We start from the raw sequence: 19,021 nt of genomic DNA, 5'->3' as shown, positions 1-19,021 counted from the left end.
AAGGCTAGGGTTAACATGCACATGATGCTACAAAAAAACGATAATTGCACATATTGACACCGTCCATTCATCGTCGTCGTTCTGCTAGAACCACGAGAGCGCGGAATGCGCGCGCGAGCTGGCCTTAGAAAGAAGCCGAAATGTCTGGCTGCGAATGCTCCGCTTTTGGGACTGCTACTGACGTCCGCTGCAGTCACCTACTTTGACGTATCCAACCGAGCCGGATGTACTTTACCACCCATGACATCTGGTGGAGGGACCTGGGTAACGCATTCCATGCCTCGGACTCCCCCAGCAAGCAGGGATTCAAGTCCTCGAGGGTCATCTGCCATCGAGGTGACGCCTGTACACCACGGCAGCCGCCGGCTCCAAGGCCTTCAACCCGAGTTTGGGCTTCTGCAGTCTCGCTCAACCCAAGCGGTTCGTTCAGCGCCATCGTCGACGACCGTCCAGCCCGAAATAGGCATGCAGACGACGATTAGTTCACCATCTGTTATGCTGCAGCAGCCTCGGGAGCCACCGATCTTCCAAGGTTCTCCAGGCGAAGACCCGGAAGACTGGCTGGAGAAATTTGAACGCGTGGCACGGTACAACAGATGAGCGGAAGACTCCAAGCTTCAACACATGTTCTTTTCGCTGGAGGGCGCAGCTCGTACGTGGCTCGAGAACCGGGAGTCGCCTATAACGACGTGGAACGTATTTAAAGACCAGTTCCTGAAGGATTTCACCGCGGTGATTCGAAGAGAACGGGCCGATCTGCTCCTTCAGTCCCGAACCCAGCTACCAAATGAAAGCATACTGGTATACTTCGAACAGATGGCAAAGTTATTTCGTCGAGCTGACCCGGACATGACAGAGCAGAAGAAACTCCGGTACCTTTGCGAGGTGTCAAGGAGCAAATCTTTGCTGGACTGGTTCGCAATCTACCGAGCACGGTCGCAGAGTTTCTGTCGGAGGCAACCACCATGGAAAAGACACTCGATATACGGTTGCGGCAATACGAGCGTCAGCCTTTGGCTATGACTGCGGCAACCACGGACATCAGTAACACCCACATGCTTCGCGAAACCGTACGAGCTATCGTTCGCGAGGAGCTCCAGAAGCTGTTCCCGGCTACGCCGCCTGCACCAACGGTTTCTGCTCTATCCGAGGTTATTCTAGAGGAGGTGCAACAGGCGCTTACAGCACTAGCTCCCTTTCAGCCGTCCATAGCTCCACCGCGAATGACATACGCCGCTGTTGCTCGTCGCGCACAACCGCCGCCAAGTCGTCTTCAGGAAACCCCGGCCTCTTTTCGGCCGCCACCACCTGCTCGTCCTGCTCCATCGTATCCCCGTAAAAGTGACATCTGGCGCACTCCCAACTACCGTCCTCTCTGCTATCACTGCGGTGAGCCGGGCCACCTGTACCGCAACTGCAGGTATCGTCAGATGGGCCTGCCGGGGTTCCCTGCAGATGCACCACGTCCGCAGCCTGGGCAGCGACCCAGAGAAATCAACGATTATCTGGCCGAATCTGCCGGTGGGACACGCAGGTCGCCATCCCCACGTCGTCGGTCTTACGGTGACTTTCCTCGGGGAAGGTCGCCAAGCCCCCGCTAGGAAAACTAAAAGCAGCAACCTTTGAGGGGGAGGTTGCTCACCGACGAAATGTAACAGACCGTCCTACGCCGCAACTAGGTGGCCACCCGATGCCACGACCGAATGCCGTCCAACACCGTGAAACGCCATCTCGACGTGAATGCCACCTGACGCATCTAAATGAACCCGCGCCGCAGCCGTGACCGAACACGGCGCCGTACCTCTCACACGACGTCTACGACAGCAAACCTGAGCATTTCCCTCGACGGAACAGACGTCACTGCACTCGTCGACACAGGGGCGGATTACTCTATCCTCAGTGGAAATTTCGCCACCACTCTGAAAAAGGTCACCACTCCGTGGATGGGCCCACAGATTCGTACAGCCGGGGTCACTTAGTTACACCGACCGGGACTTGCACATCAAGAGTAGCAGTTCAAGGCGCAACCTACCTGGCAACGTTCGTTATACTCGAACATTGTTCACGTGACGTCATTCTCGGGATGGATTTCTTGACCGAGAATGGAGCGGTCATCGACCTCCAGTCAAAGGCCGTGTGTTTCTCCACAGAGAACGCAATACACAGAGATCCAGACCATCCGACCGCACTTTGCATCCTGGATGACCACGTCACCATCCCACCTCGTTCGAGTATTATGGTTTCTGTCGGCGCCAAGACTGTGCGGAATTTCGAAGGCGTCGTGGAAGGCAACCAGATCTTGCTTTTTGCCAGGAGCCTTGCTGTCGCCAGAGGAGTCGTTAATCTCGTCGACGGAGAAACAGAAGTGCTCATAACCAATTTCGGTGGTGCACACCAACATCTGAACGTGGGAACCGTTGTGGCTCACGTTGATGCCATCGCCCATGTCAGCAGCACACCCAGTATTTCCACAATGTCGTTGTCGCAAGAGCATAGCCCAGTCACTGGTTTCACGTTCGACGTCAATCCAGCACTCTCCCCGACGCAGCAACAACAAGTTAAAGATCTTCTTCTGCGCTACGGCGACACCTTCTCGGTATCATCGCGTGTTGGACGAACTCACCTAGCGAAGCATCGCATTATTACGGACGATAACGTGCACCATCTCCGACAGTCCCCCTACCGAGTGTCTCCCGCTGAACGCGACGCTATTGGCCGCCAGGTCAAGGAAATGCTCCGCGACGACGTAATTCGTCCTTCCCGGAGTCCCTGGGCAGCGCCAGTCGTACTTGTGAAGAAGAAAGACGGAACATTGCGGTTCTGTGTAGACTACCGTCGCTTAAACAAAATCACCAAAAAGGATGTCTATCCTCTCCCTCGGATCGACGACGCTCGGGATCGCCTTTGTAGCGCGAAATACTTTTCTTCGATGGACCTCAAGTCAGGTTACTGGCAAATTGAGGTCGATGAGCGGGAGCGTGAAAAAAGCTTTTATTACTCCAGATGGCCTCTATGAATTTACGGCCATGCCCTTTGGACTGTGCTCTGCACCGGCAACGTTCCAACGCCTCATGGATACCGTCCTTGCCGATTTAAAATGGCAGACGTGTCTCCTCTATCTTGACGATGTTGTCGTCTTCGCCACGACTTTCCAGGAGCATCTTCACCGCCTCGAATTGGTCCTACAAGCAATAAGGTCTTCTGGACTCACGCTCAAAAATGAGAAATGCCACTTTGCGTATACAGAGCTGAAGTTCTTAGGGCACGTTGTGAATCAAGCCGGTGTTCAGCCTGATCCTGAAAAAACAACAGCTATTGCCCATTTTCCGCCGCCGCAAGACCTGAAAGCTGTCCGCCGTTTTCTTGGATTGTGTGCGTATTACCGTCGCTTCGTGAAAGATTTTGCTCGCATTGCCGAGCCGCTGACGCGCCTAACAAGGTCAGACACACCTTTCAGATGGGAAGCAGCGCAAGAAAATGCATTCCGCAGCCTTCAAAGCCTCCTGCAGGCGCCTCCCGTTCTGGCTCACTTCGACGTAAACGCCGACACGGAGCTCCATACTGATGCCAGCAACATCGGCTTAGGTGCTGTCCTGGTCCAGATCCAAGCAGGTCAAGAACGGGTCATCGCTTACGCAAGTCGATGTTTGTCACCAGCCGAATCACGGTGTCACGGGTTGTACAGTACGTCCGGCTCGGTTGGATACGTCAAAGTAGGTGACTGCAGCGGACGTCAGTAGCAGTCCCAAAAGCGCAGCATTCGCAGGCAGACACTTCGGCTTCTTTCTTGGCAAGCCATGCGTTGCGCAAAAAGTAATTGTGGAAACTATAGGAAGTAGTTTCTCGCGGTTCCTTTCAACTTGATCGTGAAGTGCTCTGCTTAGCTACTGTAGAACGGGTAGCTGCTTGGCAGTCATCACATCCATAAAGTTCCGCGACGCAGCCATTGCCTCTTGGTTCCATTGCGATTTTACGTGATCCCTGCACGCCTCGTGCATTTTTCAATAGTTAAAGCGCGCACGATAAGACTGCCTTGAGTACCCCGGTGAACATTCGAAGGAAAAGTAATATGCCAGCCATTGTAAGCGAAAAGTTTTCTTGTCAGGTGTTACATCTTAACGTCGTATTTTGCGGCCATGGGTTAGTAAATAGGCGTAACTTGAAACAGTCCGACATGCCTGTGAGTTCAGCTTTGCCTAGAAAGTCTCCGAAGTCATATTCTTGAGACAGGTTAGTTGCTTTATTGTTGTTGTAAACGCAGTTTACTCCCAAGCAAGAAAAAAGGAAGTTATCATGGCTTATTATATCACGGAAGCTCACTGTTGGTGGAGTCCCGTCAGTGCAGTCGACGACATCAGCTGCTGTCTACTGATGAAAGCTTGCATCATTCTGGTCAAAAGCTGCAGCATTGTCACGTGAGACACTAGAATCTTCGGCCGGGCAGCTGGATAAAACTCCGTCAGACACCAACTGACGCTTGAAGAAGAGTCAGATGTCCATCATCAGAGATTGCTCGAATTAAAACTGGCTGGGAAGTTCCTCGGGTTTGACTGCACAGTTGAGCAACTGCACGCACGCTGCTTGCCGCGGCGGAGTGGTAGAGTATAGGGAGCCTCGATGTAACGTTCGCAGCCGACCGGCATCGGGAAACCGGGAAAAGATCGTTTCAGTTCTTGCTGCTAATACCCGTACAGAATGCAGAAATAAAAATGCAGCGGCGCGTTTTCTGTAAGCGGCGCACGCTATAGTAATGGACTGCTCCACTGAAAGAGATCCCCCACTTTTTCCTCTCCCTTGGCGCAGGCGAAAATCTTTTCTCTTCCTCTTCGTCGCAGGGGCATGCAAGCCCCAACGGTTAGAATAAAAATGAAATAGACAACGTACGGTGCGCTCACCCTGGCCCCGTAAAGGATATGGATGTCCTCGGAACGGTCCATTATAGCGACCAAAGATTGGTAAGGTCTCGTATTAGGTTAGACTTGAAGGGGGAACGGAGAAAAGTAGTGAAGCGGATGGCCATTAACGTGTTATCAGTAAGAGGAAAAGTATAGAAATTCGGGCTTTCAGTGCAGAACACATTTTTCGCTTTGACTGAAGAATACGACCGTAATGTTGAAACAATGAATGATAATCTCACAGCTACTGCTACGGAGTGCACCGTAGAAGTAGGCGGTAGGATGGTTCGACAGGATACCGGGAAGCTATCTCAGGAGACTAAAGATCTGATTAAGAAACGGCAAAACATGAGGACGTCCAACTCCACAGACAGGACAGAACTAGCAGAGCGATCAAATTTAATAAATAAGCGCAAGGTAGCTGACTTAACGAAGTTGTCTAACATGGAGAAAATCGAGCATGCTTTAAAGAACGGAGGCAGCCTGAAAGCAGGGAATAGAAAGCTAGGCATAGGTAAAAACCAGATGTATGCTGTAAGAGACAACGGGGACAATGTAATTATTAATATGGATCAGATAGTTAAACAAGCCGAAGAGTTCTACACAAACATATGCAGTAGCGAATGCAATCAGAACGCTAATGATGGGGACAGTAGATCACAGCAGTGAGACATGCCGCCAGTAAATAAGGAGGAAGTTAAGAAAGCCTTAGGAGCAATGCAAATGGGATAAAGCAGCTGGTAGTGATCAGATAACAGCAGATTTGTTGAAGGACGCAGGAGAGATTGTGCTCGAAAAACTAGGCACCCTGTATACTCAATGCCTTGTGAACTCGAGCGTACCTGAAGTTTAGAAAAGGCCAATATTATCTCAACTGGTAAGAAGGGGGACGTCAAGGACTTGAAGAACTGCAGACCGATCAGCTTACTGTCCGTTGTCTGCAAGGTATATACTGTGGTCATCGCTAATAGAGTCAGGGCAACCTTAGACTTCAATCAACAAAATTATCAGGCAGGCTTTCGTAAAGGATACTCGACAATAGACCATATTCACGCTATCAATCAGGTGATGGAGAAATGCGCAGAATATAACCAACCCCTGTATACATTCTTCACTGAGTACGAGAAAGCATTTGACTCAGTTTATCTCTCAGCTGCCATGAAGGCATTGCGCAATCAGGGTGTATAAGTGTGTTGCGTGAAAATATTGGAAGATATCTATAACGGTTGCACAGCTACCATAGTCCTCCGTAAAGTCAGCAATATAATTGCAATGAGGAAAGGTGTTAGGCAGGGAGACACAATCTAGCCAGTGCTATTCACCGCCTGTTTACAGGAGGTATTCCGGGGCCTGAAATGGGAACAGTTGGGGATAAGGGTTAATAGAGAATACCTATGTAATCTGCGACGCGTTGATGACATTGCCTTGTTAGGTCACTCATGACATGAACTACAAAGCATGATCAATGAGTCAGACAGGCTGAGCAGAACGGTGGAGCTAAAAATTAACGCGCAGAATTAGTAAGAGAAAAGGTTGGAGGCCGCTTAACGCCTTTAACAACCGAACGTGACAGCGTGCAGCAGCCTGCCAGCGAGTCCGCGGAACGCCATCGCCAGTTCGGCGCGACGCCTAGCCCGTTGGACAAATCGCTCAGAGTCTCTAGGAGGCCTCACAACAAACCCGATGCCACGAACGCCAGCAGAGCTTCCGCGCCGAACGAACGGACAGCAAGCCGCAAGCTTTGTGGTGAACGCGCCTTGGTTGTGCGCTGCGTTGTTAATGTATGTTGAAGACTGTTACCTTATTTTGTTCTGCCTTTGGAGACTACGTTGTTCAAGTCAGTGTTGACCGCGACTGGGCAGGGGGGTCGTTGTCCAAAAAAGTTTCTGAATACAGCTAACTGTGGGTACCACTTGTTCTCAACAGCTATGTAGTCACTTGTTTTCACTGGCGCTTTAAAAATTGAGTGTATGCTTTACTAACTCGCCCAACTATATACACTTTGACAGAAATATAAGTCGTGCCCACTTGTAACGAACATGACAGTCATGCTATTGGCATTCGTTGTATCCGAAGTTCGTACTAAGTGGACTTCCCGTAATGCACCCAGAAGTTTTAAGTCCGAGTAAAGTCGCATTTATTTCTTTCAAAGTGCGTTATGTGCCTCTACTTAATCAAAGCAGAACCTATCGTAGAACTTTCTAAGGTCTCCAGCGCACTCATATTCTCCGCGAAGAGACGCTCGCGAACGACAGTCTGCTTCGTGTTCTCGATACACTTCTAACCATCTCGATTCAAGCAATTACTGCAGCTGTGGTGAGATGGAGGAGCGCTCGTGCTTCGCTACAGTGTCTTAGTCGGTAGACGGCACTACGATGTTGGCGTCCGCACGAACCACGTCATCCCGGGCGACATCCGAACAGCTGTACCTCAACTTCGTGTTGACGGAAATTCAGTCTGATCACGTCGACTTCTGACAGTGTCAACTGTAGTTGATGGGCTTATGTAGTGACGAAAGCAGTGAAGTTCACGTACACACGGAACGTGGTAGCTACACTGTCTGCAAGCTGCATGCTCGCGAAAGCACACAGAAGTGGACAGCCACAGGCGACGCATACCACGTGACCAGCGAGGCCAACGGGGCATTTAACCTGCTCAACTCGCTGCCATTGTTTGGTACCCGACTATGCTCCGCCCCTGTGTCGCGCCCACCACGCTTCTCCATCTAATTTAGGAGATTTGCCCAGCCGGCACTCATGCAAGCAATGATTAACCATCCATAGGCCATCGGAGTGCGATTGGCCGCCATTGTGTATAGTTATGCCACCCCTTTATTGCCTTTTTTGGTTGCTTGTTCTTTCTGAGGTTGTGCCAGGTGGGTTCAGAAACGGTCTCCTGTTTCCGCGCTTGCTGGAAGCGCGTTTTTTTTTCTGCGGGTGCGAGTTTACAGTACATCCTCGTTCGCTATAACCGGCTTGTGCGGTCACATTTGTTCGTTGTGTATTAAATGCATCGCCATTACCCTAATACTGATGAAGCAACACCTCCCTCGTTCGTAGCAACCCAGTGTTCGTTATATATTCCACGTCATTCCACGTCACCAAGACCAAAGAAGGCCCGCCAAGTGCGCAGCAATGTTAAAGTGATGCTGACTGCTTTCTTTGACTCACTCTGTGTGTGTCACAAAATTCGGCGCATTTTAAAAACAAACAAAGAAAAACCGCCGCGCGCACGGCGTCTCGCCGGCGCGAGCCCAACGAGAGATGGAAAGCCCCCGCCGAGCGCGTGCCTCTCTCTCCACCGCCACGGCGTGCGCCGAGGAAATGAGTCATCCCCGCCGATTGCTCTAGAACATCCGAGTTGCTTCTATAGCTGACGGGGGTAAGAGGGGGAAGCCTTGCGTGCTCTAAGGCATGTCCCCCTCCTCTGCACTCGGACGTCGGCGACGACGCCGCCACGATGGCGCCACGCCAGAATACGCTCAAAACTTCGAGATGCGACCGCTGTACTCTGACCAATAGGGACGCGCGGCCAGTGAGAAGAGGGAAGGGAGACAGCACTGCCAATGCTGCGTGTATGTGCGCGCCTACTCTGGCGCGCAGAACAAACAGACGTGGAAGCGAGCCTATAAAAGAAGGCGTTGGCCCCTATCAGTCAGTCCGGACCGCCGTTTAAGCTTCATCGAAGCGCGCCCATTCGACTCCCGGGAAAACACCACTCGGCCAGCATCGGACCAACGAGGCAACGTTCGCCAGTCTGCGGGACGGCATCGTCATGGAACTCTGGTCGTCGGACTGCCGCAGTGCCCGGTGAACAAATTGTGTTTTCCTTGTTTACCTCTCTCTCCTGTTTTAGTGCACTTTAGGTGTAATATTTCCTTTGAATTGTATTCTCTCCCGAGTTTAACTTAGCACGAGTTGCACTGTTCTGTTAATCACTTTGTATGTGTTTGTACTAGTGATTGTGTAATCCTCTGTATCGTCTCTTGGCTGTATAAACTTTGTTTTGTTTTGTAAACCTTTGGCTCCGACCCATTCTCTGGCTTGCGACCAGCGAAAGCTGGGCACCGAACGCCCAAAAACCTCTTGTCACTTGGTGGCTGGTCTCCGCTGAGCTTGCCACGCTGAGTCGAGGGCATCTCCTTCGAGTCCGAGACCGCTACCCCCACACGCTCTAAGGGTGGCTGGGAGCTTCCCACTTAAAAGTGCGCGAAGTCTGGGTGACAGTGTGGCACACCACCAGTACGCACCCCTCAGGGTCAAACATTGACCAAAGAGTACGACAGAGGTGTCCTCCGTCGCCTACGTGGTGCTGTGCTGGGCAAGAGACCGGAGTTGAGGTCAACAGGAAATTGGCGCATCCATCACGACAATGCTCCTGCACATTCCTCGCACTTGATTCAAACTTTTCTGGCGAAAAACCAGACTCCTCCAGTTCAACAGACTCCTTACTCTCCTGATATGAAATCAAGAGGCCATTGAAAGGAGCGCGATTTCAGACAAGAGAGGACATTATGGCTGCAACGACAGCTCAGCTATAAACTCCATTCCGAAAGGGGCCTTTTCGGAATACTTCCATCAGTGGCAGCACCGCTGAGAGAGGTGTGTGGAATCCCAAGGAGACTACTTTGAAGGTGATTAGGTTTTTAACGCTCCAGTTATGCCAGTTTTTTTTCTTCAGCCAAAGGTAGGATACTTTTCTAACAGACCTCGTATTTGCCGCCTACATTCATCGCCCTTAATTCGACCATATCGCAGTTGGGATTGAGGACCACACAACTCTGCTTCGTGACTTAAGGCCAATGCAAGCTAGTTGAATGATGTAACATAAACCCAGCTCAAGAGAAACTGGAAAAAATACATGAGGAAGCCTATGACCTCAATAATGGTCGTGTCAGTGCTGTTTGTTACAGAGGCAGTAATCAGCGGCATTGCCAGCAAAGAAGACTGACATCCCTGACGGTAAAGTAGTTGGTAATGAAATGTAATTATGAGTAGCAGCGCCTCTGTAGCGGCATCACTGTGCCAGGCAAATAATCATCTTTATCGGCCTAAGTTCACTGTAGAAGAAAGGCCTCCACCTTATTGCGATGTACTATATGTTTAACGCAGTTGTGAGCTTCCTCGCAGCTGAAACGTGAGAAATTAAAGCATAAGAAGCGAAATTTTGTTCGTAATTAAATTCCTTAGGACATCAATTTTTTCCTTCGTCCGGAAAAAATTCGCTGTGGCTTAGCTTCGTTAAGCCCGGTAATTGCGAAAGCAATATCCATAGCTACGCCATGGTTCAGCTGGTAGTGTAGCTGGTGGTGGTGCTTGTGGTTAGACTTGTGGCGAGGCATCTGTTATACAATCCAATCCAATCCTATGCAATCCAATGCAATGTAATCTAATGTAATCTAATCTATTCTAATCCAATCCAATCCAGTCCAGTACAATCCAGTCCAGTCAGGCCGCCGTTCATGTGCACCGCCGTCCCATACGGACGGCGCGAGATCGCGAAGCAATGTTAAGCCGCTGGTGGTTGGCACAGCTACTGCTTTCTAGCGACGTGAGTCGAGCCTAATCTCTTCAGCGTAACGCCACAATCGCGCTCCTAGCGGAGAGCGCAGAAGTTAGGCGCCGGTGGTGGCACCGCCGCGGCTTGCGACGGCGCGAGTCGGTCGCCCTTCTCTTCGGCGTGATGTCCCACATGACGTCACACAGAGGTCAACTAAAGGTCATCGGTGGCACCGCCGCGCCACGGCAAAGGCTGAAAGTGCAAGTAGTAAAGCTTTCGCTTTAAAAGAAAAGTTGTCTGTTTCCTTTCTCCGCCCATTACACTGCCAACACAAAGAAGGGAATGCATTATTTAACGCACCGAGATCTCTATTAACCTCACCACTACAAACTCTATTTTATGCAATCAGCAATTGGCGCAAAAAAAAAACATAACCCACCGGTTGGGAAACGAAACGGAGTGCTAGGACATAGACCATATTAGAGCCAATGCAATAAACCTAGTAGGAAGCGAACACTGCAGACCCCATCTCATGATAATAAAGTCACCTAGGAAGGAAAAAAATAAACTGGGTTTACCTCTCCCACATTTATTTTCTTTTTCTGTGTGGAGGGAGTGGAAAGTACGCGTTAGATACTTCGAGAACTAGAGGATCGATTAATGTGCAGTGGTCCTTTATGTCGCTTTGAATGTATCGAAGAACTCACCAAGAAACTGCAGAAGGAATAGGACGCAGTAAGAGTGATCAATGTGGCATATATATTCCAAGGCCAAAATGGTCTTTAAACAAAATGTTCAAGCACTCCTTACAGAAAGCGACCCTTACATTTGACTCAGTTTTCTGTATGAAAAATGGTCCTTACCGTGGCTAGAAATTATTGCTGGAAATATTTTCTTCTATTGTTCTTAGTTATTGCACCCTTGTTCTCAGCTGGCAGGCTCCCAAACTGAGTGCATTGCCGTACTGAATGGTCGATGCCTCTCTGGAAAAAAAAATTAAAACTGGTCAATTCATTTTTCGCGGCCCGTAACAACCTCGTCTTTTGTATTATGCGCAACTCTAAAACGCAAAAAATGCAGGCTCGAAGCAGTCAATAGTTTTTCGGTTTATTTTCTTCTATCGCCCACAAAGACAACTCGTCTATAGCCCAAGGTCAAGAGGCCGCCGGAGTGAGACCCGTCCGCATACGAGGCTAGAGAAAGAAAACGACAACAAAACGAGGTATATTAAACCCTCTCTAATGGAACTTCCATTCGATAGAATCCATTAGGAAGAATGGCCTGAGGGGCGAGTTGGAGCATGATGAAATCAACGGCGGCGCAACAAGGACGCGAACAAGAGAGAGGACACCACATGCGCTCACTACCAACTGTTTATTACATGGAAAGGTGGCATGTTTATACATACAGCTCAGGCAAGACACTCATCGCATTATCGCTCCGAACCCAACACGTGGAAAAAAAAGCAGCAACATCAGGATAACAGACAAGAAACCTTTAACCTCTGCAGAAAAAACTAAAATATTCTGTAATAGAACTTAGAGGAGGCCATTTCGTAGCAAAAGCAGAGTCAAACATGAGAAGCAAAAGCAGTCAAAACGAAATTATAATCGTAGCAAAGGCAGAGTCAAACGCATTAAGCAAAAGCAGTCAGAACCCGAAAAAACAACAAAACGGAAAAGTAAGAAACAGTAATAAAATTAACAGCCCGCCTAAACAAACAACAGACGGCCGCTAGAAATGCAGGGCTGAAAAGATGCACAGTACATGACGTCACAAAAAACTGTCAAAAAAGGACACTTCATTTCTTCGGAGGAATACTGAAGAGTCGCTAACACAAGTGCTTCCCTTCTTGTTGATCATAAAAGCCTCAAAAATTTCACGTGCCACCTGATCGCGACTCCTCCCCAGAATCCTTATTTCGTTAATTCCGTTCCGTTATTCAGTAAAGATTGCCAGTGTGAGCCAGTGCCTAACGGAATAAGGATTCTGCGGAGGAGTAGTGTAGTTATTATACACTGCAGGCGGAAATGACGCGAAAGTGAAAGTATTTCTCGACAAGCAACACCAGAGTACAGCTCTTCTCGTGTATTATTGAGAAAATCATATTGCCGCAAATTATAAGGATGACTGCGCCAATAAAGTAGTAACCGCCCTCGAAATTTTTTCGGCTTTGTGAACGGCGTTAATATGCGATGCAATGACAGTGCGATGAGATTTCAATCAGCGTTAAAAAGTGCTGATATGCTACATTGCGTCTGGGAAAGGTTTGGAGGAAAAAAGGCGATAAGGTTACAATGAAGAAAATATTTGAAGAAAACAGTTAAAGCCATAATAAAAATATATGATAACTGAATCGGGGTGAATCCACACCGAACGACTGTGAAATGTATTATTTATTTATTTATTTATTTATTTATTTATTGTACCCTCAGGGCCATAGGCATTACAGAGGGGAGTGGGTTAAATAGGATAAAGAACAATGAATAGAATACAGTGAAAACAGGTAGTACAGAATAAATTTTCTCCAAATTAAAACAAACAACATTCACAAAGCGTAAATAACATAAAATCAATGTACATAACACAGTGGAAACAGATATAACACATGAATCAACTTCTTTCTGAATAAACAATGTTAGCTATTGCGTCGTGAAAGGTTTTGTTATCTGCAATGGCTGCAATATCGGGGGGAAGGCGGTTCCATTCCACAGATGTGCGAGGAAGATATGACTGAAAAGAAGATTTGGTGTGGCATGTTGGGATGCCAACCTTGTGGCGGTGATCGATGCGACGTGAAATGTATTCTGGGGGTGATATGAAATAGTCGTGAAGCGTAACGTGATGATATAGCTTGTGAAATAGTGTTAGGCGACCAACTTTACGGCGAGATTGTAACGGTGGGAGTGACACGTTAGATTTCATGGCTGTGATGCTTGCCGTACGGTTGTAATTTGAAAGAATGAAGCGAACGGAATTATTTTGGACTAGGTTTGGTTTGGTTTATGGGGTTTAACGTCCCAAAGCGACTAAGGCTATGAGAGACGCCGTAGTGGAGGGCTCCGGAAATTTCGACCACCTGGGGTTCTTTAACGTGCACTGACATCGCACAGTACACGGGCCTCTAGAATTTCTCCTCCAAAGAAATTCCAGCCGCCGCGGCCGGGATCGAACCCGCGTCTTTCGGGTCAGCAGCCGAGCACCATAACCACTGGGCCACCGCGGCGGCTATTTTGGACTAGTTTCAAGGAATATACAAGGTTATCATGTGTAGGGTCCCATATTGATGCTGCGTATTCTAGTTTAGGACGTATAAGTGTTTTATAGAGTATAAGCTTAAGAGATGAGGGAGCGGCTGAGAAATTGCGACGTAAGTACCCTAACATGCGGTTAGCGTTATTAATAACGTAGTCAATATGAATAGACCATGTTAAATTTTGAGTGATATGAATACCTAGGTACTTGTATGTTTTTACCCAATCAAGAGGAGTGCCGTTAAGATAATATGAAGGAAGAGCGTTAGGTGCACGGGAAACACGCAAAGCTTTACATTTATTAATGTTTAATTCCATATTCCATGTAGTGCACCAGTCTGACACCAAATTGAGGTCTGACTGGAGAGTGTCAGTATCGTTAACGTTATTTATTTCCCGAAATATTACACAATCGTCAGCAAAAAGGTGAAAGTTGGAAGATATGGCAGAAGGAAGGTCATTAATATAGATTAAGAATAGGAGTGGTCCAAGGACCGATCCCTGTGGAACACCAGATAGCACGTTAGCAATCGGTGAATTAGTGTTATTAGCATGCACAAATTGCCAACGGTTAAGAAGGAAAGATTTAATCCAGTCGAAGACGTTAGGATTGAGATTAAGATGGCTCAATTTATGTAGCAGCAATTTATGACATACTTTATCAAAGGCTTTGGAAAAATCCAAGAAAATGCAGTCAGCACAAGATAAGTTGTCAAGTATGCGATATAGCTTATCAGTAAAGGCAAGTAATTGAGTTTCACACGAGTATGTTTGACGAAAATCATGTTGCGCAGGTGTGAAAAATGAATTCTCATCGAGAAAGGTAACGACATGCTTGAAAATGATATGTTCTAATAATTTGCAGCATGTGCTAGTGAGCGAAATGGGACGAAAGTTTTGAGGGGAGTGCTTACCACCGGACTTGTGAAGTGGAACCACCTTCCCAATTTTCCAGTCGTTAGGAAGGCTTGCTGTGTCGAGTGACTGTTGAAAAAGTTTGGTTAGTATAACTGAACTATAAGCACAAGTATTTTTTAGAAATTTAGCGCTAATCGCATCAGAACCAGGTGAAGAATCATTTTTCAGGAATTCAATTAATTTGGCTATGCCAGGTGGATCGATAGTTATAGGTGACATTGTCGGGAACCTGTGGTGCTGTATGTGAGGCAGATTAACGCTTGAAATGGAGGAAAAGCTTTCAACGAATGTGTTATTCAGCACGGAAGCACAAAGATCACTGGGGATAAGGTTACCGGAGGCATCTTGTAGTCTAATTAATGGGTCGTTCTCAGGGTGTATAACGCGCCAGAATTTCTTAACACTCGTTTTCACAATAGTTGGTAATGTGGCAGACAAAAAGGTATTCTTTGTTCGTTTAATCGCGTTGACGTAAGCGTCGGAAGCAGACTTGTACTTCGCCCATCGCGCGTTAGATGGTGAAAGCTTCGCGCGGCGGTATAAACGTTTCTTTTTGTTAGATAATCGTTTGATGTGAGAGTTGTGCCAAGGTGCTTGTGGATTAGAGGTGACGATGCGCTTAGGGATATACTTATCAGTTAGTTCGTGAACCTTCGTTTTGAATGATATCCAGTTTTCTTCGACAGAGTAGTAGTCGGAGTTAGCAATAAAGTAATCAACAAATATGCCCAGTTCATTGTTAATAGCGGCAAAGTTGGCGCGTTTGTAATCTAGAATGACCTTTTTTATTTTGCTCGGTTTTGGACGTGGTATATTAATGCAAAAATTGAGCAGAACGTGATCACTGATGCCTGGAAGATATGTTATATCAGTAGCTAACTCTGGATTAGTTGCTAGAATTAGATCAAGAGTGTTCGAAGCGTTATTTAGTGTCCTTGTGGCTTTTGTTACTACTGAGTTAGCGAAAACATGGTGCACAGTTCTAAGAATTCTTTAGCTTGATACGAAGGGGAAGATAAAGAAGGCGGCTGAGCAGTCCATGAAATAGTTGGAAAATTAAAGTCTCCAAGAAGAAAAAGTGGTGACGAAGGAAATCGTGCGCGAACAAGATTTATAGCATCGTGAAGTTCGTTAGTGAATGTATACGAATAAGAAGGAGAACGGTAACAGACGCCAATAATCAGTTTAAGATGACATATCACTATTGACGCAAATATTAGTTCTAATTCGCTGAAGACTTGGATACATGAAGATGGAATGTCTTTAGAAATAGCAAGTAAAGCACCGCCGCCACGTTTGGCTATTCTATCGCAACGATATACCGAGTACCGATTAGAGTTTTGGAAGATTTCGGAATCCGATACATGCGTTGGGAGGCAGGTTTCGGTTAGCGCTATGTCAGCTGAGCATGTGTCTATGGCAGAAGATAAAGAAGTATGCTTGTTAAGTAGGCTCCTGACGTTAGTATAAAGAACAGATATCGACGATGGCAACTGTCCACTACCCCTCGCGATTCCCTACGGTGAAGCGGAAGATCCAGCCACAGAATCCAATCTAGACGATTCGCCACGTGCCACGATTTCTTCAACAGTGTCCTTGGTAGTGTTATACATGAAGCATTTTTTATTGATATGCAATTTGTTATAGCGTATCTTAAAAGAGCGAGGGCCAGCGTGAATATTTCCGAATTCAAAAAGTTTTTTCCGAGCCTGGCGCGTAGCCGGGGAGAAATCTTCACTGATTGTGATGTTATCCGTCTTAAATTGGTTACGAAGGGTTAATATCTTGTCTTTCATTTTAGTGTCCGAAAATTTGGCTATGATTGGTCGACACTTCTCATCTGAAAAAACGCCCAGTATTAAAGTTTTTTAAGAAGACGAATGGCGTGCAGATAAGCAGATGAAAATTTCAGTGCTCGTCGAATGCATGACAATGTGATACAAGAAGGTTCTTAATGTTTCTACACAAGTCCAGTTCTACAAATAGGCTCACAGTACAGTTGTTCTACAAATAGGCTCATAGGCCGACGTGGTGGCTCAGTGGTTATGTCACTCGGCTGCTAACCTGAAAAACATGGGTTCGATCCCAGCCGTGGAGTAGAATTTTTCGGGAGGGGAAATCCTAAGAAACCCGTGTGCTGTGCGATATAAGTGCAAGCTAAAGAACCCCTTGTGATCGAAGTTTCCGGAGCCTTCCACTACGGCGTCCCTTATAGCCTGAGTAGCCCTGGAACGTTAAATGCCCGTAAACCAAACCAAACCGATAGGCTCATAAAATGTTCGGTGCAGAGCACTGATGCGCAGGGCATGGCGAGGAGCCTTAAACACAGTGCATAATTAGCAGTACCGGTGTGAAAGTCTCCTTTTCTTTCATAATATGCTTCTTACAATGCTTAAGTTCAAAGTTCAGGCAAAATGTGTTGCTGTGTCCGTGCTCAGGCCATAAATCTTTGCGCTTGAACTGCTCTCTTGTTCTAGGCGGTACCGGTAACTGCCTATAAATGCGCCGTTCAGACTAAGTCGCTGCTGAACAGGTTGTGCATGGCGAGAATGTTTATGCGAAGTCTAGACTTTAGGGGCGAGCCACTGGAATCAAGAGGGCTTAATGATGAGACGACAGCTCCAGAGCCGGTGTCGTTGTTCACACGTGCGTGCTATTTCTTTGTTTATGCGTGTATGAAATTTCTTTTGTCCCTCTCTTAAACCTAGAAGCTGTGACGAGGGGCCGGTGACCGTGCGTAATGCCCTCCTTGCTGTACAACACACCTGCATAGACGTTGCCGGACTATTTTCCAAGGTTGAAAAAATCACCCTGTATAAGCGACCTTTTCCACGGCAGAATTTCATCAGAAAAATCACGTACCGAACCAGAAACGCCAAATCTATCGAAGTTCCCGGGATCGATCCCGGCCGCGTCTGCCGCGTTTATATGAAGGCGAAACGCAACGGCGCCCTTGAGCAGTGCGTTGTCAGTGCACGTTAAAGGTCCCCAGGTGGTCAAAATTATTCCGGGGCCGTCCACTACGGCGCCTCTTCCTTTTTTTAGAGCACATCTCTTTGGCGCCCGTACTTGCGTTTCGTGGCGTCGCCGTTGTCCCTCGTAAGCAGCTCCGCAGCCGGGGTAGCGTGCTGCTCGAGATGCGAGCGCTCCTGGCGTCATTTTTCCCGCACGCCCAAGCTGAAACGCATAGCCGCAGCCGTTTGCAACTGCGTGCACCCCCCCCCCCCCCCTCCCCCTTTCACCCTCTTCCTCCGTGGCAACGACCGCTCGACAGCGCGCGGTGTTCTCCGGTTGACGAAGCTCCGGTTTGGCGTCATCGGATCATGGTGCGTGCATCCCGAGCCGAAATGAAGAGCCATGTTCACTTGACTCGCTAGCAGCGTCAGCGGCATTAGTGAGTCGCTGGTATTTCTTCGCCATGCAGCGTAGAACCAGGCACCAGTGTAGCAAGTCGAGCATTTATAAATATGTTTCTCCGACCACAAAGTTTCCTTCATGACAATCAAGAACTGTTAGTGGAGTGCTTCTTGAAGAAGGAATATCTGTCAGCAATAACAAGTTGTCTGAAATTTTTGATACACATCTTGCTCGAATTTTTGCCTCAGGCTATCGAAAAGCTGAAACAGCTGATGAGCTGCGCGCAAATTTCGCATCAGGAAGTAACGTACTCAGCAATTTTTTCTTCTTTCACTCCCACCTTACTCCCTTCACTCGGGCCGTGGTTCGGATGTCCATCGAAATGTGAGGTAGATACTGCACCATTTCCTGTCCTCAAAAATCAATTTTCATTTTCATTTTCCCCTTCGACTTAGTGGTCAAAACGTCGCCTTGGAACAGTGGTGGTGGTGACAAACTTTTTTAATACTCAAAAAGAATTTTGGGCCAGGAGACCCCGCTACATGGTCGGTATCCTTAGTCGAGGACACCGCACGACGAGGCTCCATCGCGTGAACTCTTTACTAGAGCCCTTTGGAACTCAAACAAGGAGCAGTTGAGGAGGGCTGTGTCCCATGCCTCTCGGGGGGGGGGGGCAAGGAGGAAGGTGAGCATTCTGATTACATGCCCACACCATGTAAAATATATCGCACACCTCTCCACAGCGGGAGGCGCCCATTTATGTTCGGATCAAAGTACTTGGCGATGGCAGGACAAGGAAGAGTTCCTGTCAGCAGGCGCAGCAGAGTTCGCTCCTCCACCTTACTCAGCCCCTTGGCAGGTGTCGAGTAGAGGCGGTGGCTTTCGCAGTAATGAGTTAAAGGGCAACTCCGGAGATTTTTCAGCCATTTTAAGTTAATGGCTGTTTTGTGTTCCTGAGAACCTCCTGTAATGTATACGATACGAGGTTTTTAAAAGCAACTGTAAAATGATTTTTAAACAGCAAAAAACGCAACACTCGAAACCGAAACCGCAAAGCCGAAACTGGTAAGGTGCCTTTGTGCTGTATTGACTGTGACG

This window comes from Amblyomma mixtum, chromosome 8 (genome assembly GCF_055824585.1).
Source record: "Amblyomma mixtum isolate Tamu chromosome 8, ASM5582458v1, whole genome shotgun sequence".
Taxonomy (NCBI): Eukaryota; Metazoa; Arthropoda; class Arachnida; order Ixodida; family Ixodidae; genus Amblyomma; species Amblyomma mixtum.
The sequence above is the reverse complement of the archived record's forward strand: the minus strand, read 5'-3'. Positions refer to the sequence as shown.